General features: G+C 43.0%; 1 long non-coding RNA gene across 2 annotated transcripts in view; it reads right to left on the reverse strand.

The window, feature by feature from the left end:
• Positions 1 to 8490: 8490 nt before the first annotated feature.
• LOC130367824 (uncharacterized) overlaps positions 8491 to 24136 on the reverse strand; it is a 34297-nt gene continuing 18651 nt past the window's right edge. For both annotated transcript variants that reach the window (XR_008892184.1, XR_008892185.1), the window contains 2 exons: positions 18312 to 18486; positions 8491 to 9721 (listed from right to left, as the gene is read on the reverse strand). This is a non-coding gene — a long non-coding RNA (uncharacterized LOC130367824). The remainder of the gene's footprint in view (positions 9722 to 18311; positions 18487 to 24136) is intronic.

Genomic DNA, 24136 nt, shown 5'->3' on the forward strand with positions numbered 1-24136 from the left:
TTGCCCGCCTGCCACCACCAACAACACTAGCACCACAACAGCTTTACTTGATCCGTCAGAAGAGTTATTTACACATCAGTTTGAAGACATGAGTGATGCGCAACCATTATTGCCAGAGGATGTAGTTAACAGGGATATGTCTCAGTCAGGCAGCATTACACACATGGACGTACGGTGTGGTGATGATGTTGTACCTGCTGCTGCTTCCTTTCTTGAGGTGTCAGATAGCGGTGAAGGTGTTAATGATGACGATGTGTCCATAGATGCCACGTGGGTGCCCGCTAGAAGAGAAGAAGAGGGGGAAAGCTCAGATGGGGAGACAGAGAGGAGGAGGAGTTGGAAGCAGGGGGAGGTCATCGCAAGGAGCTAGTGGCACAGTCAGACAACATGCATCGGCACCCGAGTCAGCCAGACGGGACGCCAATCAACGCATGCTGTTGCCACCACCAGAATGCCGTCATCGCAGTGCTCAGCAGTGTGGCATGTTTTTTTGTATGCCTGCCTCTGACAACAGCAAGGTCATTTGCAACCTGTGCCAGAAGAAACTGAGGCGTGGGAAGTCCAACATCCACCTAGGCACAACTGCTTTGCGAAGGCACATGATGTCACATCACAAACGCCTATGGGATCAACACGTCACTACAAGAAGCACACAAAGTCAAAGCCGCCATCCTCCTCCTGGTCCAGCATCTTCAGCCAGGTCAACCACTGCTGCCCTCCTTGCCCCCTCTCAACCATCCGCCTCTCCGTCTCTTGCCTTGAGCAGTTCCTGCTCATCTGCCCACAGGCAGGTGTCTGTCAAGGAGATGTTTGAGCGCAAGAAGACAATGTCTCAAAGTCACCCCCTAGCCCGGCGTCTGACAGATGGCTTGTCAGAACTGCTAGCCCGCCAGCTTTTACCACACGAGCTGGTGGAGTCTGAGGCCATTAAAAAATTTGTAGACATTGGGACACCGCAGTGGAAGGTACCCGTCCGAAATTTTTTTGCACAAAAGGCAATCCCCAACCTTTACTCCATTGTGCAAAAGGAAATTGTGGCATGTCTAGCACACAGTGTAGGGGAAAGGGTCCATCTGACCACTGATACCTGGTCTGCAAAGCATGGTCAGGGCAGGTATATCACCTACACTGCGCATTGGGTAAACCTGGTGATGGCTGCCAAGCATGGAATGCGTGGCTCTGCAGAGGAGTTGGTGACACCGCCACGACTTGCAGGCAGGCCTGCTGCCACCTCCTCTACTCCTCCTACTCCATCCTCTTCCATAACATCTTCGGCCGAGTCCTCTTCCACTGCTGCGTCTTGCTCCACATCACCGGCACCCCCCCCAGCTCCCCAGGTGCTATTCCACATCCCAGATATGGCAGTATTACGCCATCTTGGGGTTGACTTGCCTCAAAGCGGAGAGTCACACCGCACCAGCGCTCCTGTCGGCCCTGAACGCACCGGTGGACCAGTGGCTGACTCCGCACCAACTGGAGATCAGCAAGGGGGTTTGTGACAACGGAACAAATTTGTTGGCGACATTGAGGTTGGGCAAGTTGACACATGTGCCGGGCATGGCACATGTGTGTAATCTGATTGTACAACGCTTTGTGCTCAACTACCCAGGCTTACAGGATGTCCTGAAGCAGTCCAGGAAGGTGTGTGGCCATTTCAGGTGTTCCGCCATGGCGCACTTGTCAGATATCCAGCGGTGAAACAACATGCCAGTGAGGCGCTTGATTTGCGACAGCCCGACACTTTTGAATTTAACACTCCTAATGTTCGACCGCCTGCTCCAATAAGAAAAAGCAATCAACGAATATTTGTATGACCAGGGTGCTAGGACATCATCTGCGGAGCTGGGAATTTTTTTGCCACGTTACTGGAGGCTCATGCGCAATGCCTGTAGGCTTATGCGTCCTTTTGAGGAGGTGACAAACCTGGTCAGTCGCACCGAAGGCACCATTAGCAACATCATACCGTTTGTTTTCTTCGTGGAGCGAGCCCTGCGAAGAGTGCTTGATCAGGCAGTAGATGAGCGTGAAGAGGAAGAGTTGTGGACACTATCACCACCAGAAACAGCCTTATCAGCATCGCTTGCTGGACCTGCGGCAACGCTGGAAGAGGATTGTGAGGAAGAGGAGTCAGAGGAGGAATGTGGCTTTGAAGAGGAGGAGGAAGACCAACCACAGCAGGCATCCCAGGGTGCTCCTTGTCACCTATCTGGTTCCTGTGGTGTTGTACGTGGCTGGGGGGAAGAAGATTATACCTTCCCTGGCATCACTGAGGAGGAGAAACGGGACATGAGTAGCTCGCCATCCGTCCTTGTGCAAATGGGGTCTTTCATGCTGTCGTGCCTGTTGAGGGACCCTCGTATAAAAAGGATGAAGGAGAACGACCTGTACTGGGTGTCCACGCTACTAGACACCCGGTATAAACATAAAGTGCCTGACATGTTACCGCATTACAGCAAGGCGGAAAGGATTCAGCAGGTCCAAAATAAATTAAGAAGTATGCTGTACACAGCGTATAAGGGTCATGTCACAGCACAACAGGGATCTAACAGGGGTAGAGGTGAAAGTAATCCTCCTCCTCCTCCCACGAACACGCTGGCAAGGACAGGAAGCTGTACAGACATGCTGTTGATGGAGGACATGCAGAGCTTTTCAAGTCCTACGCATCGCCACAGCCCTTCGGGGTCCACCATCAGAGAACGACTTGACCGACAGGTAGCAGACTACCTGGCCTTAACCGCAGATATCGACACTCTGAGAAGCGATGAACCCCTTGACTACTGGGTGTGCCGGCTTGACCTGTGGCCTGAGCTATCCCAATTTGCGCTCGAACTTCTGGCCTGTCCCGCTTCAAGTGTCCTGTCAGAAAGGACCTTCAGTGCAGCAGGAGGTATTGTCACTGAGAAGAGGAGTCGCCTTGGTCAAAAAAGTCTGGATTATCTCACCTTTCTTAAGATGAATGAGGGATGGATCCCGAAGGGACTGACACTGGGCGATACATTTGACTGAACAAGGCCTGATCAGATGAGCTGCCTTGGGCTAAAAATGGTCCACACGCTGCTGTATTTGAACTCTGAATGCCGGATGACTTGCGTGACTTATCCGCCACCAACTAGGGTTCAAGCCGCAATGTTTCTGCCTGGCAAAACAAACAGAAATATTTCTATACAGCAGCGGCTGCAACAATACCAAATTTTCCAGCCAGGTGTACATGCCTAATTTTTCTGTCCTCTGCTGCTGCACTTGTTATGGTGCTGCAATTTTTCTGGCCGCTGCTACAACTGCGGCTGCGACAATACCAAATTTTTCATCCATGTGTACATGCCTAATTTTTCTGGCCTCTTCTGCTGCACTTGTTATAGGGCTGCAATTTTTATGGCCGCTGCTACAGCTGCGACAATACCACATTTTCCAGCCAGGTGTACATGCCTAATTTGTCTGGCCTCTGCTGCTGCACTTTTTATGTTGCTGCAATTTTTCTGGCTGCTGCTACAGATGCGGCTGCGACAATACCCAATTTTTCATCCATGTGTACATGCCTAATTTTTCTGGTACTCTCTGCTGACATCTCTGTCCATTTTAGCAACTGTGGATATTAGATGTATGCTAAGGGTAGCATGGTGGCTCAGAGGTTAGCACTGCTGACTTTCAGCGCTGGGGCCTTGGGATCAAATCCCACTATGTGCTGCCTCAAGGGGGGCTCTAGTTATGTGCTGCCTAATATGGGGGAAACTATGTGCTGTCTATAGGGGGGAATCTAACTATGTGATGCCTAAAGGGGGGCTCTATGTGGGGGCTAAAGCACATAATTCCAAACCATTTAGGAATAATAGGTGATTTATGGATTAAAACCAGACTCTGCATCAACTATGTAATTTTCCATGGGAGTTTTGCCATGGATCCCACTCCGGCACGCCACAGTCCAGGTGTTAGTCCCCTTGAAACAACTTTAAAATCACTATTGTGGCCAGAAAGAGTCCCTGTGGGTTTTAAAATTCGCTTGCCCATTGAAGTCAATGGCGGTTCGCCCGTTCGCGAACCGAATATTTTATGTTGGCGACATCACTAGTCTAAGGCAGTGTTTTCCAAACAGCGTACGTCCAGTTGTTGCAAAGTTACCGAACCCCAGCATGGGAGTGGTGGTTTTGGAACAGCTGGAGGTACACTGTTTGGAAAACACCGGTCTAAGACTATCTTCTTAAAACTGATATGAACACCATTTAACACCATAGAGTGTCGAAGTAAATGGCGTGTTCATTATTATCCCCAATAAATGTATTCTGTAAAGCACATTTATATAGTCGGCATACCTAAAGATATTTAAAATACTAAAATAAGTCCCATAAAAATGACACAAAAAAATGCTGAAATACGGAAAACTACCGTAAGCGGCTGCACAGCTCTGACAGTCACACCTTGAGCATACTAATGTATCTGCAACTATCTGAGTGATCAGCAGGACCAGACGGGGGGATGCATACAGCCAGCCTGATAATACGCTGCAGCAGTGACTGCACCAGGCCCGCCACCACCTCCAGGCTCCAGGCTTTGTCTATTCAATACATGAATGCTGTGTGAGCGCTCTGTTCTCTTTCCAGTCTCGCTGTCTCTAATGACCTTTGTTCCTGTCTACCTGCCGCGCTTTCATCACAGCCAGTCTGGCTTCAGTGGTGAATCAGATTGGCAGCACTCGACTGTGACTTGCCGCTGTACAGATATTAAATAATCCTTCTCAATCTCCTCATACTCTCAAGTGAAATGTTTTCCACTCTTCTTCAGCCGGGCTAATGGAAATCTGTACGTAAAATAGCATTTCAAATTTTTTTTTCTTGAGGGGGTGGGGTTGTCACGAAAGTGACGATGATAAGAATAGTAATAAATTAGCAACTTACATCATACAGCATCAATCATGGGTAAACGTATTGGATAAAAAAGTATTTGAGAATATATCATAACAAATAAATTCATCATAATTATATATAATATAATAATTATTAATTGAATATATACAATATATATATTGTATATATTCAATTAATTATAATTATAATATTATTTAGTTCCAAATTAATAATAATAACAACAATACTAATGAACAAAAAAATAACTAAAATAATAATAATAATAACAAACAAATGATAACTGATGTGCTAATGATAATAATAATAATAATATGAATAATAATAATAATAATAATAATAACAACTTATGTAATGATAAAAATAACAATAATAATAATATTTAGAATGGCAAGAAAATCATAACTTATGTTGTAATAATAATAGTAATAATAATATTAATATTGAACAAATCATAACGTATGTAGTAATAATAATAATAAAAATAATAGCAACAAGCAAATAATAGCTTATATAATAATAATAATAATAACAATAATAATACTAATAATATTAAAGAACAAATCATAACTTAGGTAATAATAACTAAAGTAATAATAATAATAATAATAATAATTAGTGGTGCATATTATTATTATTAATATTAGTCTATTCCCCAAATTTTGAGTATTCAGGACCTAAAATATAAAATGTATTATAAATGACTAAACAACAATAACAACAATAAAAAAATACAATAATAATAATAATTGCTTAATTATTTCTAATAGGAATACTCATACTTTTGGGAATATACTAGCCATTAACATGCTTGAAATATAAAATACACTCATTTTATTTAATAATATTATTATTGTTATTATTATTAATTATATAACAACAACAATAACAAATTATGCTAAAACTAATAATTAAAGGGGTATTCTGGGCATACAATGGGTTCCTTATAAAATAGTAAGAAACCACACTTATCTGCCCCAAACCCTTGCAGATGCTGTTCCAATGGTTCTAGCTCCTCGCTGCTCACGGCTGCCCTCCGCTTCCTATGATGTTTCTTTCCTGCAGGAAATGTCCTCTCAGCCTATCACTGAGCAGGCATTTTCTGCAGGAAGGAGACTTCACAGGAAGTGGGGGAAGACATTACTGTGGGGACTAGGAGTCGTGGGAACTGCAGCTTTGAAGAATTAGGGCAGATGAATATTGCCTTCTAGACATTTGTTAAGTAGGATCTGGCTTTGTAAGATATGTGCAAGAGATAGAGATGGCAAAAGGGCAAAAATGTGGTCTTGAAAACAGACGGTCTTGTGGGGTGTTCCCAGTATGTAATTGTTAATATCAACTAAAAGTGATCAAAGTAAGGACAACTTGTGTACCTACATGTGCTGGTTAGTAAAGGCTAGTCCAACTGGTCCAATTGATGATAAAGTTACTTCTGGCTATTAGTGTTGGGCGTGAATATTCACATTTCGAATTTTTATTATGAATATCGTAAAGTCCTGAATTTGCGAATATTGCGAATATATTCGCTATTTATTCAAAATTGAGAATATTCGCATATTCCTTCTTTTCACATGTGGGCCAATTAGAATGATGCAAATACACTTGTCAGAGGTTATCAACAACATCCCTAGCAACCAATAGTAAAGTTGCCCACCCCTCACTGGTGTCTTCCTCAAATACGTGCTTATGCGAATATTCACTAATATAGGACGAATATTTGTCAATATATTCGTGAAATATCACAAATTCGAATATGGGCAAGGCCGCTCATCACTACTGGCTATATTACAAATACGAGCGGAGCTTCCAGCACAGGGCAGCGGAGTACCCTTTTAATGCCTAAGTCAGGAATGCAATGAAAGGAGCATGAGTACTCAAGTTTTTACACAAGCATAGCCTCAAAGGGCCCTATTACATGGGGCGACTATTAGGCAAATCAGCCAATTCCACCCCGATTCCAGAACTGAATGAATGCTTGTTCATTGGCCGATCTCTTCTTTTTGGCAGGTTAAAAAAAAAAAAACACAGTTCATTGGCCACACTTCTCCCCGTGTAATAGACGATGTGTGGTTGATGAATGATGGAAGCAAAGGGTCTAACAAAAAATCCAGCAATCGGCCCATGTCATAGGGTTCTTACCTACAAATTTGTCTGTGTCTGCTATTACAGTACCAGGTTAAAGGGATCCTGTCAGTTGCTATTCTTGTTCGTAACTGCTGACAATGTTAGATGCTGTTAGGACAAGGAGACACATGGTACCTTTTTATATAGCTGTCTTTGCTTCCATAATCTTAAAAAATGTCAAATAGATGCTCCCTAGCCCCTGAAGTGCTGAGGTTTAGAAAACCTCCTCGCTCCTTCTCCCATTCCTGTCCTTGCTTGATTGACAGTCAGCTGGAAGCTGAGCCCTGTTTTCATAACTCGTTTCTGCTTTATGCATACCAAGGCACCTTTTCAACTGAGGAGAATGCCATAATATTCTAATATTTCAAGACTTATACAGCCATGTCCTTACTTTATATCCTAAAACCAACCCGCTGGCTGGTCCACTTCAGTTTAGTAAATGCATTAACATTTTCAATGGACTATAACTATAGTGAATGCTGGATCCCTCTGCCACATAAGATGGCACCAGTGTAACGTAGTAGATGGAGTACCTATTATAGACTTTGCATTGGGATAAAACTGTTACCCCTTTTACTTATAGTATTTGATCTTCACTGATTTTTGAATACGTCATAATTATTTTATAACTTTTCACATAGTGCATAATGGAATCCAAGTAAATATGTGCTCCACAATACGGACATACCAGGGCACAATAATAACTATAAAAGCCACGTACTGCATAAAGGAGGTATTCTGAATGCTTTTCTGTAGCCAGATAAATTCGAGGACACTTTTAAAAGCTATTTGATTTGCTGTATTCAATATATTTCTCTTTTCATGCCCTAAGAGGAATAAACTGAGGACAGTAAAACTCATAATAACAAATGGAACTGTAGAATGTTAATATACTTTATATACAAGTTAATGTGGTATTACCCATTTACAGCCAAAGGGATAAAGAATGTATATGGTTTAATCAATCAACCTAATTGGAAAGATGGTTGTACACATTGAAATATTGTTGGACAAACCTGACTATTTTTTCAGGACTGGTTGGTCATATAATGTGTATGGTGGCCTTCCAAAATCTCCCTGCACAAATGATATTGAGGGAGAGAAGGATCAAGTATTTGGAGCTTAGGTGCCTGGTCCTTTTGTTCTCAGGAATCTGTAACTAGAGGGGAACATTTCTCAAAGTTTTCAATCTGGAAATTCAGGTGAGCCGAGCTCTCTTGACAAGTTCAATATAGGGATAGGTCGGCACTTCTGTGGAATCTGCGATGGTGCACGAGGAAGGGTAAAGCCACAGATAGAAGAAAGATGATACCCAGCACTCACCAGTAGTGCACAGTGAAGATTTATTCTGCTATAAGTATAGTACAAGGATGCGTTTCGGCGTGGGAGCCTTCCTCAGCTGTCTGCCTATGGCAGACAGCTGAGGAAGGCTCCCACACCGAATTGCGTCCTTGTACTACACTATGGTATACTAAATCTTCACTGTGCATTACTGGTGAGTGCTGGGTATCATCTTTCTTCAAGCTTTCTTGAAAGACTCACACACTCGTTGGATGATAGATGATTTATGTGGTGCTGCTCTGCACTATTCAGTATGGCTGGGGTCACTTTGTACAGGTATCTCCAGGAAGAGTTGTACACTTGGGCCTAGTTCTTTAAGTTATTAGTCTCTCCAGTACTGGCTCGGGACTTGAGGCCTGTCTCAGAGTACTTGGCACTGAGGAAGTTTGGTCTGAATTGGTTATATCGGAACCCTTGCTTTTTCACAAAGACTAGCATCTTTGGAGCGCCTTCCTAATTACTTGCTAACTCTTTACTTACTCTTCACTGATGGAGCCTCTGAATTCATCTTTGCAGCATTTGGTCACACGCTTGGCTCTTCCTCTCTTGGCAATGTGTTATCCGGTTAAGGTTGTCTGGCTATGGTGGCTGGCTATGTCTTCCAAAGTAAACACTGAGCAGGAGCTACAAATCCATAAGGTATATTCAAAATACAATTTCAGCCAAACCCAGTCAAATTTACGATAGCTGACCTGGCAAATGGATTTGAAGATTGGTAGTCCCTATGTGTGTTAGGCCACTTTCATATGGCAGTATTTAGGTCAGCATTTGGTTTTTAGTCAAAACTGGGAGTGGAACAAACAGAGTCAAAAAGTATAATGGAAATATTTGCACCCCTCCTTTGTTTTGGACACACTCCTGGTTTTGGCTTACAAACATTGATGAAAAATACCTATCAAAATATTAACTTTAGTGTTTGAGTTAACAGTTCTTGGTAATAGTTACATCTGGTGGGAAGGGGGTTGTTGGAAGGGGTTGTTGCCAGTAAGGAGCACCCCAACCTTCCTATTAGTGATGTTAGTGAAACATACTGTAGACCTCAAATAACCTAATTACTGTTTTACAATAGACCCTCAGTAATTGCATTCGCCTTGTGTCCAGCTCATTGCATTTAACATCCTATTGATAAAACAATAGACCTTAGCTAGAACTTGTATGTAATTTTAGTCCAGTAAATGAATTGGTTGTAAAGTTCTAGTAAATCAATCCTATATACAGTAGGACCATAAAAATGAGCCGATGTTCAGGCCCTCATGAAGCTTGTTTTAATTGACAAACGTTTACAGTCGATATCGTCTCTTCCTGCCGTCTTCTACTGTACTTTTTGCTGCCTTGTCCATTTCTTTGTCTGTTTTGCTAAAGACAGGCTGTCTGCGTAATTCCTTTGACTTCACTTTTAGCTGCAAAAGAAATGAAATAAATAAGGGTGCCAGAGGGGTGCATTGATATTGTGGGTTACCCCGTGCTACAAGTGTACGGTGGTATAGTAAGAGGCTTGGTTTTGATCGCTTCACTAGAGGAAATAGAGAAGCAATGAAGCATGCTTCTTTGAATTGCTGAACTCTTGAAGGCTTTATTTGCATGAGTTACTGATGGTTACAGGAACATATATACAATGTACAGAAACAAATGGTGGATCTAATGGAGGTTCTAAAGGGGTGTGCACCTGTAAAATCAACAGAGATAATATGATGATTATGAAAAAGAAAGAAAATTGATCTCAATGTCCAGTAGTATACAAGCCTCAGAGAGCTCTCTGTTACATGGCAAAGAGACACATGTTTTCTTTCATGTATCTGTCCGTACAATAATTTAGAAAACTGTCCCTGGTGTCAAGTGTCAAACAGTTGCTGCCAAGCTCCCTGAAGTGCTTAGGCTGAAACGCCTCCTCTCTCACCTTCCTAATACTTGCATTACTATAGTTATTATATGTGTGGTCCTCCTCCTATCTGTATTACTTACTGCTCAGTGTCCCTCATAGAGATCTTCACCTAACACCTGTTATCTCTAAAATGGCTGCTGAAGCTATGTGTTTAAGCTTTTATAGTGGCTTTGACATCACTCCTATGCTGCCTCCCGATTTGCTGTGAGAGATGTCTAAAAGGGATTATAGGATTCCTAAGATCATGTGATCTTTCCTCCTTCTCCTTTCTGCCATGTGGCTTATGTTATTTTCTGACCGCACTTGGGTTCTATGGGTTTGGTTCACTCATCTCTAATTTTAACAAGTTCCTTGACTCATCCACGTCATCTTTGTGGTTGTCCTAGATCTATCTCTTTATTAAAAGAGGATCTGCAATTCCTCCAATAACATTTGAGATGAAGATGTGTAAGAACCTGGGACATTTCCAAAATCCTTAAAGTTCCTCTGTACCAACCCCAAGTTGCCCAAGAGTGGCATAAAAAGATTTCTAAGAAAAATGTTCCAGAATTCTTATTATATAGATTACAAAATACATATATGGAGAGCCGACAGGTTCTCTAAGGGACCGAAAGCAAAGGAGCATAACTATGTGTTAATATTAATTACATGTAATAGTAATGGGTTAGTAATTGATCATGTACATCATGTATCCTGTGGTTTACATTGTGTTTGCATTGTTTTTGATTTATGGTTTACAGCAAATTCTGCTCGGAACTCTTAAGTGTGTGAACGTAACCTTAGGGAGCCAGGAAATATGTAATGCTAAATTTCCCCAGCAGGAGCCACTGCAATGGAAATAAATGGCAAGATGCCCGTTCCCCAAGTGGAAACAGCTGATCACCAGAGAGACAACTTCCTTTTATCCCTTTGCAATACTGGCTCTTACTATTAAAATGTAATTTTTGTGCTTTTATCATAAGGTACGGTGCCTAGGAAAGTATTTGCCCCCTCCTTTTTTAACTTTTTATTGTTTCAAACTATAAGAATATTGAATCACAGAAGATGTAGTTAGATGATTTCACGCTGTTAAAATTAATACAAATCATTGTGAGCTTCATTACGCTCAAGTGCCGAGCACAATATATCTCAATGCTAAACCATTCAGTCCATTGCTATGATACACCTATATCATTAATGGAAGTAATGAAGTTGGTTTTAGATGTAATCTTATTAGTTAAATGGAGATCTCCTCCTGATGTTAAGGTGTCTCAAGGCATTTAGGCATAGCTAAAGGAGTCTGCAGCTCTAACAAGAATGACTCTGTATGGCCCTTTTTGTATGGCACTTTCTTACAGAAGTATACTGTATGAATGTGATAGTTTGTATTATGCCTTTATTGAAGGTGTCAGGAGGTACAATGTGGCCATGTAGACTTCTGTTTCATGGAAGTATGCAACTATGCAACAGACTACTAAGTGTCTTTTTGGTTAGGAGTCTAACCATTGGGACCCCCACTGATCACAGGGATGGTGATTCCTTGTTTCTCCATTGGAATGAGCAGCTGGTCATGCACGCTGCTCTATTTAACAGTATGGGACTGTACAATTGCTATCTTCCAAAAGAGTTGAATGATGCAGCATTATGCAAGGCTAACCATTGGTCCATACAGAGGGGCCCCTTATTGCAATCTGTGGGTATTCAGGCAGTCATAGCCCCACTGATCAGATATTAATCCCTGTATCCTGTAGATCCACTCCTGGGGATGGGTGTCCTTTGTAGTAAGAACCCTTTAATATTAATGTGTAACACCAGCAATTGGCATCTGCTAGCATGTGGCATCTTCTGGCATTCACCGTCACTGGGCCGCATTTGCTGCTCTGCCTCCACGCCAGCTTCATCCTCTGGCCTCTCTCTTGTTTGCTGCTCAACAGCAGTTCCTAGTCTGGTCCATAGAAGCCAAGTCTGTACATTGGCTGTAAGAGACAAGCATATCAGAGTGCATACATCTCTAATTTGTCCTCCACCTATCCCTGCTTGACATTACCTATTTGAGGCTTATTCACTCACTGACCTGTGCCTAAACAATATTGCGGTTTTGCCAAAGTGAATATTTGTTATTCCTGATCTGATATCCTGTATCTGACCTGTGTCTGTTTACCTGACGTTGCCTTTGCCTGATCCTTGTGTACCTCGCTGACTTTTCTGTATTTTTCAAGGACTGTCAACAATGAATCTAAGCCTGGCTTCTTATCTCGCTTTTACTAGAACATTTTAAGCTATACCTACACCTTGTGGTTGCTCAACCCTTGCTGGGCTAAAGCTCATGTTGATGACTAGCACTATCTACTGCCTCTGCTACTAACTCCTATAGAAATGAACAGATGACTTAGTGCCTGCAGCTCCAGGATGATGCAGACACCCGGGGGCCCCGTTCATGAAGCAGTTGGCTTTCCGGGCATGGTGGGTGTTTTGGTTTTGCAACATCTTGAGATCTACAGTATGGAGATCACTGCCCTAGAATAACAGTGCCCCTTGCTTCAGCATAATTTGAAACTGTATGTGTGTCCTGAGGATGCAATTGAAAGTGGTGCTTGGCTAGGCCATTTGGCAAACAATGTGCCCCATGTGCCCAATGGAGCCCTGGGCCCCCTGAGACAGCAGTAGTAGTTATGTTCATTCACATTTTCATTGAAGTTCAACAGAGATTGAACGGTTTAATAAAACACATCCAGGGAAAATGACAATGTCCACATGTGCAAAGCTGACAATTCCACACAGACCAAGGCTGTAACTACTGCCCGAGGGAACAAATGTCACACGGTAATAGGGGGAATTATGTATTCTGAATGGAGACACATTTTACTGCAGCTATGTGTTCTGGAGGAACTGTCTGGCATTAATAAGCACCTTTCACATGGAGAAGAAGCCCCTGGAGTAAAGCTGATGGTAGGGGTCCCAGCAGCAGGATCAGCTGTAATGATCATCAGGGGAACTGTGGCGTGATTGCTTATATCTGCGGCAGTCAGAATGAAGCGTTACACAGCGGCCATTGATCTCAGTAGACACTGGCAAGCTCCAGAGGACAGAGCTGTGCTTGATAGAGCTCATGGTTCTGCCTATTAGAAGGGGGTCATGACCCGACTTTATTATCTTGGTAGGTCCCACTATTTTGCACTCCATGTGCAACAAGCACATTCTACTGTATGGACTATGCTGTAAAACAGTGGTCTGAAACTGTGGCCCTCAAGATGTTGCAACATATCAACTCCCAGCCTGCCTGGACAGTAGTTCTGCCTATTAGAGGGGGGTCATGACCAGACTTTATCATCTTAGTAGGTAATATTATACACTCCATGTGCAACAAGTACATACTACTGTATGGACTATGCTGTAAAACAGTGGTTTTAAACTATGGCCCTCAAGATGTTGCAATATATCAACTCCCAGCATGCCCAGACAGTAGTTCTGTCTATTAGAGAGGGGGGGGGGGGGGTCATGACCAGACTTTATCATCTTAGTAGGTAATAATATACACCCCATGTGCAACAAGTACATACTACTGTATGGACTATGCTGTAAAACAGGGGTCTCAAACTGTGGCCCTCAGTACAGGGCTGGTGCAAGAATTTTTGCCACCCTGAGCGAAAGCTAGGTTTGCCGCCCATTGGCACCGCCCTTTGACATGCCCCACCTTACTAATGGGGTGAAACACTGCAACAAACCTCCTCCTCATGGGGCGGATGTATGGAGGCGCGCTCGATGTCAGGATGCTGGACGGACCTGACCTGCCTGTCTGTCCTCTAGAAGGCTGTAGAATGCAGATTATTATAGTACCGGGGGCAGGAGGGGGGGGGGGTGCAACGGTGGTGCTGGCTGGGCAGGTGCTTTGGATGAGTGGCGGTGCTTTCGATACTGGCTACTAACTTTCATGCAGCAGGCAGAGCAGCACCGCCATAAAGAGAGCACTCTAGGCAGCTGCCTATTTTGCCTATTGGCAGAACCGGCCCTGCCTCCTTATGTTGCAAAACTTCAACTCCCAGCATGCCTGGACAGCCGTTGGCTGTCCGGGCATGCTGGGGGTTGAAGTTTGGCAACATCTGGAGGGCCACCGTTTGAGACGACTGTTGTAAAATAAGAGATTTGAATCCATAAAGCTTGCAAGAATAGCAAATAGCTGAAGCTCCTAACCATCAGAGCCAGCATAAAAAAAATGCTTGGAGCATCCTCGCGGCCCGCTCTTTAACAATCCTCCAAAACCAACTGAATCTGAGCTGGAAACTTCGATAAGACAGATCTAATTTGTGAAATGTCTTGAGACTTGGGATCCAGCAGAAGCTGCAAAGAAACCCAAGGATGTAAGCTCGGAGAACTCTGGAAGCAGCTGTGAGACCTAAGGCAAATGTACATATCGGAGCAGCAGCCGAACGCTTCAGATCCAAATACCTACTGGCAGCAATTTCAGGCCTGGAATACAATCATATGGAGCCCTACAACAATCCCAATGACAGTCCCTTATGGGATATCTTGTAATGCAAACATAGTCTTAAAGGAAGAGCCAAAGACACTAAATATCATTGTCATGATAACTTGAGATACCCTAACTTGTGCAGTAAATGTCCTTAACCCCTTAATGACCACGGACGTAAATCTACGTCCTGGTGCGGAGGTACTTAGCGCACCAGGACGTACATTTACGTCCTGTGTATGACCGCGAGCATCGGAGCAGTGTTCGCGTCATACACTGCAGGTCCCGCCTGCTTTCAGCAGCCGGGGACCCGCTGGTAATGGCTGACATCCGCAATCGCGCGGATGTCCACCATTAACCCCTCAGATGCCGTGATCAATACAGATCAATGCGACAATGCGCATGTTAAAATAGATGATCGGATCGCCCGCAGTGCTGCCGCGGGGATCCGATCATCTGTAATGGTGGCCGGACGTCCCCTCACCTGCCTCCGGCCGTCTCCTCGGGTCTTCTGCTCTGGTCTGAGATCGAGCAGACCAGAGCAGAAGATGACCGATAATACTGATTGGTGCTATGTCCTATGCATAGCACTGAACAGTATTAGCAATCAACTGATTGCTATAGATAGTCCCCTATGGGGACATAAAAAGTCTAAAAAAATAAGTTGAAAAATGTAAAAATGAAAAGTAAAAAAAAGTGAAAAATCCCCTCCCCTGATAAGAATGAAAATGTATCCTTTTTCCCATTTTACCCCCAAAAAGCGTAAAAATGTTTTTTTTTATAAACATATTTGGTATCGCCGTGTGCGTAAATGTCTGAACTATCAAAATATAATGTTAATGATCCTGTACAGTGAGCGGCGTAAAAGTAAAAAATTAAAAAAAATCCAAAAATGCTGCTTTTTTGTCACATTTTATTAAAAAAAATTATTAAAAAGTGATCTAAAAGTTTTATATGTGCAAATGCAGTATCGATAAAAATTACAGATGACCCCTATATATGGAAAAATGAAAAAGTTATAGGTGGTCAAAATAGGGCGATTTTATATTACCGATTTTGTACAAAAAGTTTGAGATTTTTTAAGCGGTACAAAAATATAAAAGTATCTAGGCATGGGTATCATTGTAATCGTATTGACCCACAGAATAAAGAACACACGTCATTTTTACCATAAAGTGTACAGTGTGAAAACAAAACCCTCCAAAATGTGCAAAATTGTGGTTTTGATTTAAATTTCCTCCCTAAAAAAATTTATTATTTGGGTTCGCCGTACATTTTTTGGTAAAGTACAATTGGTCACACAAAAAACAAGCCCTTATATGGGTCTGTAGATGGAAATATTAAAGAGTTATGGATTTTAGAAGGCGAGGAGGAAAAAACGAAAATGCAAAAATTAAATTGGCCAATATGGGCTTGGTCCTTAGTGGTACTCCAGTGGAATTTTTTTTTCTCATATCAACTGGCTCCAGAAAGTTAAACATATTTGTAAAAAAAATCTTTATTCTTCCAGTTCTTATCAGCTGCTGTATGCTTCAGAGGAAGTTGAGTCGTTCTTTTCTGTCTGACCACTGTGCTCTCTGCTGACACCTCTGTTCATGTGAGGAACTGTCCAGAGCAGGAGAGGTTTTCTATGGGGTTTTTCTCCTACTCTGAACAGTTCCTGACATGGACAGAGGTGTCAGCAGAGAGCACTGTGGTCATACAGAAAAGAACAACTCAACTTCCTCTGGAGCATACAGCAGCTGATAAGTACTGGAAGGATTTAGATTTTTTTTAATAGTAGTAATTTACAAATATGTTTGCTATCTATAGCCAGATGATATGAAAATTATTATTTTTTCCACTGGAGTAACCCTTTAAGCTGGCCGCATATTTCAGCCCGATACTGAACAGCAAGAAACACCATTCTGTGCAGTCACTGAATCAGCAGGACAACGCCTTGTTGGTAATGCAGAATCATAGCAAACTATAATTCCAAATGTAGCTCTGTCTGTGGACCTTATGTCCTGGTCATCACAGTCCTAGTGTCAACTTATGTGGCACCAGGGCCCAAGTATGACGGCTACCTCTGCACCCTGTATAGCTTGTCCCTTAGTGAGAGTCAAGTTTAAGACCTAGTATAAGGGAATCTGTCATCTGTATTTGCTGCTAAGAGCTGTAGACACCATTGGTTGGCTTTTAGGGTATAAAAGTAAACTTGTTGGTTGTCAAACATGTAAAATATTTATTTGATTTCTTATCCAAGTGTCAAGGAGGTGGGGCTGAGCTGCTCGAGTGCCACAGCTTGGGACTTCTCCTTCCTTGCCCTCATCTCCAAGCACCTCCTTGGGTGACATACAGGGCACTGAGGGTCATTCAAAAATTGGTTGGAGGTGAGGGCGAGAAAATGTGTCGGGCTGTGACATTTGAGCAGCTTAAAGGGGTACTCTGGTGGAAAACTTTTATATATATATATATATATATATATATATATATATTTTTTTTTTTAAATCAACTGGTGCCAGAAAGTTAAGCAGATTTGTAAATTACTTTCTATTAAAAAATCTTAATCCTTCCAGTACTTATTAGCTGCTGAATACTACAGAGGAAATTATTTTCTTTTTGGAACGCAGAGCTCTCTGGTGAATCACGAGAACAGTGCTCTCTGCTGACATCTCTGTCCATTTTAGGAACTGTCCAAAGAAGCATATGTTTTCTATGGGGATTTCCCAGAGGTGTCAGCAGAGAGCACTGTGCTCGTGATTCAGCAGAGAGCTCTGCGTTCCAAAAAGAAAATAATTTCCTCTGTAGTATTCAGCAGATAATAAGTACTGGAAGGATTAAGATTTTGTAATAGAAGTAATTTACAAATCTGTTTAACTTTCTGGCACCAGTTGATTTAAACAAAACAAAACAAAAAAAAAAAAAAAACGTTTTCCACCGGAGTACCCCTTTAACTCTGCCTTCCTGACACTTGGTTGAAAAAAAAGGCAACTTTATAAATTTGGCAACCAAAATCTGCTCCAGGAAAGGTTCAGTTAACTTTTATACCCTATTAGCTACACAATGGTGTCTAAAACTCTTAGAAGGAAATAAAGGCAACATATTCTTTTTAAGTTTTAATGCTTTACTGTCATTAAAAATACCTTTGACTCCTGCAGACATGGTAAAAGTTTGGATTGGTCGGGGTCTCGGTGTTGAGTGCGTTCTGCTCTCTGGTCTGGTCTCTGCCGGAAACAAGCTCCATTATAGTCTATGGAGACTGTCACTTGCAATGTGATGGTTTGAGTGCTGAGCCTAGGAGTGCACTTCACCCTGCTATATCTTTATCACCTAGCTATATCTAAAGATGGGTGAGGGTCTCAGCACTGAGACCCCGACTGATCAAAACAGATGTCAATTGTTTTTGTTTTTTTTCATGACAGTAATGCTTTAAACAAGATAAAGTGGCCAAGCCTTATATGTAATAAAGTCCACAGATTCCTGCAAAACAACATTCTGTTCATTGGGCTTCTTTAGAAAAATATTTAGTATTCATTATAATAAGTAAGCGGTATCATAGTGTATCAAGTGTCCTTGTTGTCCTATCGTACAACGCTTTGGGGAGGTAAAAATTCTCCTAAATCAGATAACACTAGTACAGGAAGAATAAAAAATTATCTGAATAAGAAATCATACTCACCTGCCCTGATCCCCTATGGCAGTAATTCCAATGGCTTATGGTCCCTGCAGCTCACCGCATCTTCCTGGTTCATGTGGCACATTGTCCTTGCAGGAACTGCCCAGAGGAGGCCTGCCTCGGCAGGTGACATGGTGCACAAGCAGTACCTGCACCGACCACACAGTCAAAATGGCACCTGCGGGAGACAAAGACCGGTGAGCATGGCTTTTATTTTTTTAAAGGGGTACTCCACTGCCCTAGTGTCCAGAACATTTTGTTCCGAATGCTGGGTACAGGCTGCGGGGGTCGTGAGGTCACACCACGCCTCCTCAATGCAAGTCTATTGGAGGGGGCATGACTGACGTCACGCCCCCTCCCATAGACTTGCATTGAGGGGGTGTGACGTCACGAGGGGCGTGGCCTTGATGTCACGAATCCCGCACCCAGCATTCTGAACTAAACGTTTCGGAGGCTGGGGCAGTGGAGTACCCCTTTAATGTATCACCCTTACTCATTTTCAAGCTCACATCTTTTGCCAATACCTAGAACGTAACTGACAAATATTAATGGCACCCAACAAGGTCAAGACAAGGCTACCATGTAAAATATAAGTTTAGCAGTATTAGATCAGTGATTCCCAACCTTTATCTACCCTAATATATTTCAGAGGATCATTTTTTTTTTTGTGCAAAGACTATGCTTTAAGATTCTCAATGTTGGTGATTTTGTAGAACCATTTAGTTAAAGGGGTATTCCAGGAAAAAACTTTTTTTTTTTTTATATCAACTGACTCCAGAAAGTTAAACAGATTTGTAAATGACTTCTATTAAAAAATCTTAATCCTTTCATCAATAATTATCAGCTGCTGAAGTTGAGTTGTTGTTTTGTGTCTGGCAACAGTGCTCTTTGCTGACATCTCTGCTTGTCTCGGGAACTGCACAGAGTTTGCTATGGGGATTTGCTTCTAAACTGGGCGGTTCCCGAGACATGTGTCATTAGAGAGCACTTAGACAGAAAAAAACAACTCAACTGCAGCAGCTCATAAGTACTGAAAGGATTAAGATTTTTTTTTATAGAAGTAATTTACAAATCTGTTTAACTTTCTGGAGCCAGTTGAGATTATATACTTATAGCTAGAGACCACCATGACAGCTCCATATGGGGTGGTCACCTGTGAAAACTATGTCACGGAACTGTATGAAAAAATAATACAGTGTATATATATATATATATATATATATATATATATATATATATATATAGATTTTTTTTTTTTTTCTAGCTGCTCTGTTATCTGAATCAAGCATATTGGAATCTTATAGGTAACGTGTTTGTTCCTGGTTATGACAGCGTTTATTGTTATTTTATGTATCTTGATCACTGCTCCTATTCTTTGGTATTCTATCTCCAGCGTTATTATCAGCTAAGTAGGAGGAGAAGGCAGCGAAACATAATCATTTCCCTTTTTTACAGCACACTTATGTCTGTCTTTTGTTGTTTTCCTCTTAGATCTGAAATCTTTTCAGTAGGAAATACGGTGGAATTTTTCCCTTACTTTCAGCACCACGGACAGTTCCTTTTCGAAGCAACAAATATGAAAAGGAGTATAAAAATCATTCCTTACAAAACGCCACATATTCCTGCGGTATGTTTGACACAAATAAAACTCAAAACTGCTTTGTACTTATGAGGCGGCATTCACATCACGATTTCTCCATCCGACTTGAGTAAAACGATTTTATAGCCTAAAATCGTATGAAATCGTATATAAAGTCGGATCCATTGACCTCCATTAAAAAATCGGATCCATTACACACATCCGATTTGATCCGCATCCGATTTCACACGATTTTTGTTCGGGTCTGAAATCGGGGGTTGACCACGATTTCAGACCTGAACTAAAATCGTGTGAAATCGGATGCGGATCAAATCGGATGTGTGTAATGGATCAGATTTTTTAATGGAGGTCAATGGATCTGGCTTTATATACAATTTCATACGATTTTAGGCTATAAAATCGTTTTACTCAAGTCGGATGGAGAAATCGTGATGTGAACGCAGCCTTACAAATTTAACATGTTATACATTAAGGGGAGAGTTATCAAAACCTTTGTAGAGGAAGATAGGTGCAGTTGCCCATACCAACCAATCAGATCGCTTCATTTTTAACCTTTTATGGATGCAGGGTGTACCTGTACGCCCTGAGCCCGGTCCTGCTATATAACGCGGGGTCACGACGTGACCCCGCGTCATAACGGGTCGGTCTCGGCGGCTAATGAAAGCCGGGATCCTGGGCTAATAGCATGCGGCACCAATCGTTGTGCCACTTTAGATGCGGCGTTCAAAGTTGATTGCCGTGTCTAAAATGACAGTGAAAGCTTCCCAGCAGCTCGCGGTGAAATCGCAATGTCCCGATCAACTAGAACGCGAGCGGAGGTCCCCTTACCTGCCTCAGTAGCATCCGATTGGCGATTGATTGCTCCAAGCCTGAAATCCAGGCTTGAGCAATCGACCGCCGATAACACTGATCTTTGCCGTGTCAATGCACGGCAATGATCTGTGTAGCAGATCAGTGTGTGTTGTTTAACCCCTTCCCGCAAATGGACGTGTATACACGTCCATTTTTCCTGTGACTTAACGCAAATGGACGTGTATACATGTCCAATACATTTTCTATCACCATGTCTGTTGGCATGGTCATAGAAACGTCATCTCAGCTGTTCTGGACAGCTGACCGATGACACTATGCAGCTGGAGACCAATCAGACTTGTTCCCTGCTGCTGATCGTTGTCATTAGTCAGTCAGTCAGTGACTGACTAATGACAAGGACTTGCGGGGTTCCAGGCTGATCGGGTCTCTGATGACCCGATCGCCTGGAAAATAGGGATTTTCGGAGTGGTCAGAGACCGTTCCGATCATCCTGAAGGGTTAGGAGCGAGGTGCCACCTCGCTCCTAAACCCCTGCCATTGGTCGTTAGGGCTAGCGACCAATGGCAGGAGGGGGGCGGGAGGTTAAAGGTGAAATCCCCGCTCTGCCCGGCCCTGAATGTCGGCGCAAAGCGGGGGGAAGATGGTGGACGGTTCGGAAATCTCACCTCACATCCGGACCGACGATCGGAGCGGGACTGGCGGCGGGATCGGGACAGGCAGCGCGGGACCGACAGAGGCAGCGGCGGACGCAGCAGTAAAGATCAGCCGTAAGTGATCTTCACTGCTGCATTCCAGGAGTTGCCAAACTACAACTCCCAGCAAGCCCAGACAGCCAAAGGCTGTCTGGGCATGCTGGAAGTTGTAGTTTTGCAACATCTGGAGGCCCACAGTTTGGAGACCACTGTTCAGTGGTGTCCAAACTGTAGCCCTTCCAGATGTTGCAAAACTACAACTTCCAGCATGCCCAGACAGTCCGGGCATGCTGGGAGTTGTAGTTCTGTAACATCTAGCCGTTCAGATGTTGCAGAACTAAAACTCCCAGCATGCCTTGACAGTCTGGGCATGCTTGGAGTTGAAGTTTTGCAACATCTGGAGGGCTACAACTTGGACACCACTGAACAGTGGTCACCAAACTGGGACCCTCCAGATGTTGCAAAACTAACTCCCAACATGTCTTTTGGCGGTCTGGGCATGCTGGGAGTTGCAGTTTTGAAACAGCTGGAGGCACCCTTTTTGGGAAACACTGAGTTAAGTAACAAACTCAGTGTTTTGCAACCAGTGTGCCTCCAGCTGTTGCATAACTACAACCTCCAGCATGCACGGACAGCCAAAGGGCATGCTGGGAGTGTTAGTAGTATGCCTCCAGCTGTTGCATAACTACAAGTCCCAGCATGCCCTCATTTGTCACTGCATGCTTAGAGTTGTAGTTTTTGCAACCACTGAAGGCACACTGGTTGCGAAGTTTGTTACCTAACAGTGTTTCGCAACCAGTGTGCCTCCAGCTGTTGCAAACTACAACTTCCAGCATGCACTGATAGACCGTACATGCAGGGAGTTGTAGTTTTGCAACAGCTGGAGGCACACTGGTTGTGAAACACTGAGTTAAGTAACAAACTCTGTGTTTTGCAACCAGTGTGCCTCCAGCTGTTGCATAACTTCAACCTCCAGCATGCACGGACAGCCAAAGGGCATGCTGGGAGTGTTAGTAGTATGCCTCCAGCTGTTGCATAACTACAAGTCCCAGCATGCCCTCATTTGTCACTGCATGCTTAGAGTTGTAGTTTTTGCAACCACTGAAGGCACACTGGTTGCGAAGTTTGTTACCTAACAGTGTTTCGCAACCAGTGTGCCTCCAGCTGTTGCAAACTACAACTTCCAGCATGCACTGATAGACCGTACATGCAGGGAGTTGTAGTTTTGCAACAGCTGGAGGCACACTGGTTGTGAAACACTGAGTTAAGTAACAAACTCTGTGTTTTGCAACCAGTGTGCATCCAGCTGTTGCATAACTTCAACCTCCAGCATGCACAGACATCCAAAGGGCATGCTGGTAGTGCTAGTTTTGCAACAGCTGGAGGTTTGCCCCCCCTCCCCCTCCATGTGAAGGTACAGGGTACATTCACATGGGCGGGGGTCTACAGCGAGCTTCTTGCTACAAGTTTGAGATGCAGCAAGTTTTCCGCCACAGCTCAAACTCCCAGCGGGAAGCTCGCTGTAGACCCTGGCCGTGTGAGTGTACCCTAAAAACACTACACTATACTACATTACACAAAATAAAAAGTATACACATACCCCTACACAGTCACCTCCCCCCCCCCCAAATAAAATAAAAAAAATTCTCATATGACACTGTTTCCAAAACGGAGCCTCCAGCTGTTGCAAGACAACTCCCAGTATTGCTGGACAGCGATTGACATTCCAGGCATGCTGGAAGTTTTGCAACAGCTGGAGACACCCTGTTTGGGAATCACTGCCATAGGGTATTTTTGGTATCGGAGGCAAGTTTAATTCTTGCATCCGGTTCCGTCCTTATGCAAATCCTTTATTTAGTCTTCAAATGCACATGGCGCTCACTCACTTCAGAGCCCTGTCGTATTTCAAGGCAACAGTTTAGGGCCACATATGGGGTATTTTCGTATTTAGGAGAAATTGCCTAACAAATTTTGGGGGGGGCTTTTTCTCCTATTACCCCTTGTAAAAATGTAAAATTTGGGGGAAAACCAACATTTTAGTGGAAAAACATTTTTATTTACACATCCGACTTTAACGAAAAGTCGTCAAACACCTGTGGGGTGTTAAGGCTCACTGGACCCCTTGTTACGTGCCTTGAGGGGTGTAGTTTCCATAAAGGTATACCACATGAATTTTTTTTTGCTGTTTTGGCACCATAGGGGCTTCCTAAATGCGACATGCCCCCCAAAAATCATTTCAGAAAAATTCACTCTCCAAAATCCCATTGTCGCTCCTTCCCTTCTGAGCCCTCTACTGCACCCGCCGAACACTTGACATACACATATGAGGTATTTCCTTACTCGAGAGAAATTGGGTTACAAATTTTGGGAAGATTTCTCTCCTTTTACCCCTTATAAAAAATTCAAAAACTGGGTCTACAAGAACATGCCAGTGTAAAAAAATGCAGATTTAGAATTTTCTCCTTCACTTTCCTGCTATTCCTGTGAAACACCAAAAGGGTTAACACACTTTCTGAATGTCATTTTGAATACTTTGTGGGGTGCAGTTTTTATAATGGGGTCATTTGTGGGGTATATATAATATGAAGGTCCTTCAAATCCACTTCAAAACTGAACTGGTCCCTGAAAAATTCAGATTTGGAAAATTTGGTGAAAAATTAGAAATTTGCTGCTATACTTTGAAGCCCTCTGATGTCTTCCAAAAGTAAAAACTTGTCAACTTT

This window comes from Hyla sarda, chromosome 4 (assembly GCF_029499605.1).
Source record: "Hyla sarda isolate aHylSar1 chromosome 4, aHylSar1.hap1, whole genome shotgun sequence".
In the NCBI taxonomy this organism is placed as follows: Eukaryota; Metazoa; Chordata; class Amphibia; order Anura; family Hylidae; genus Hyla; species Hyla sarda.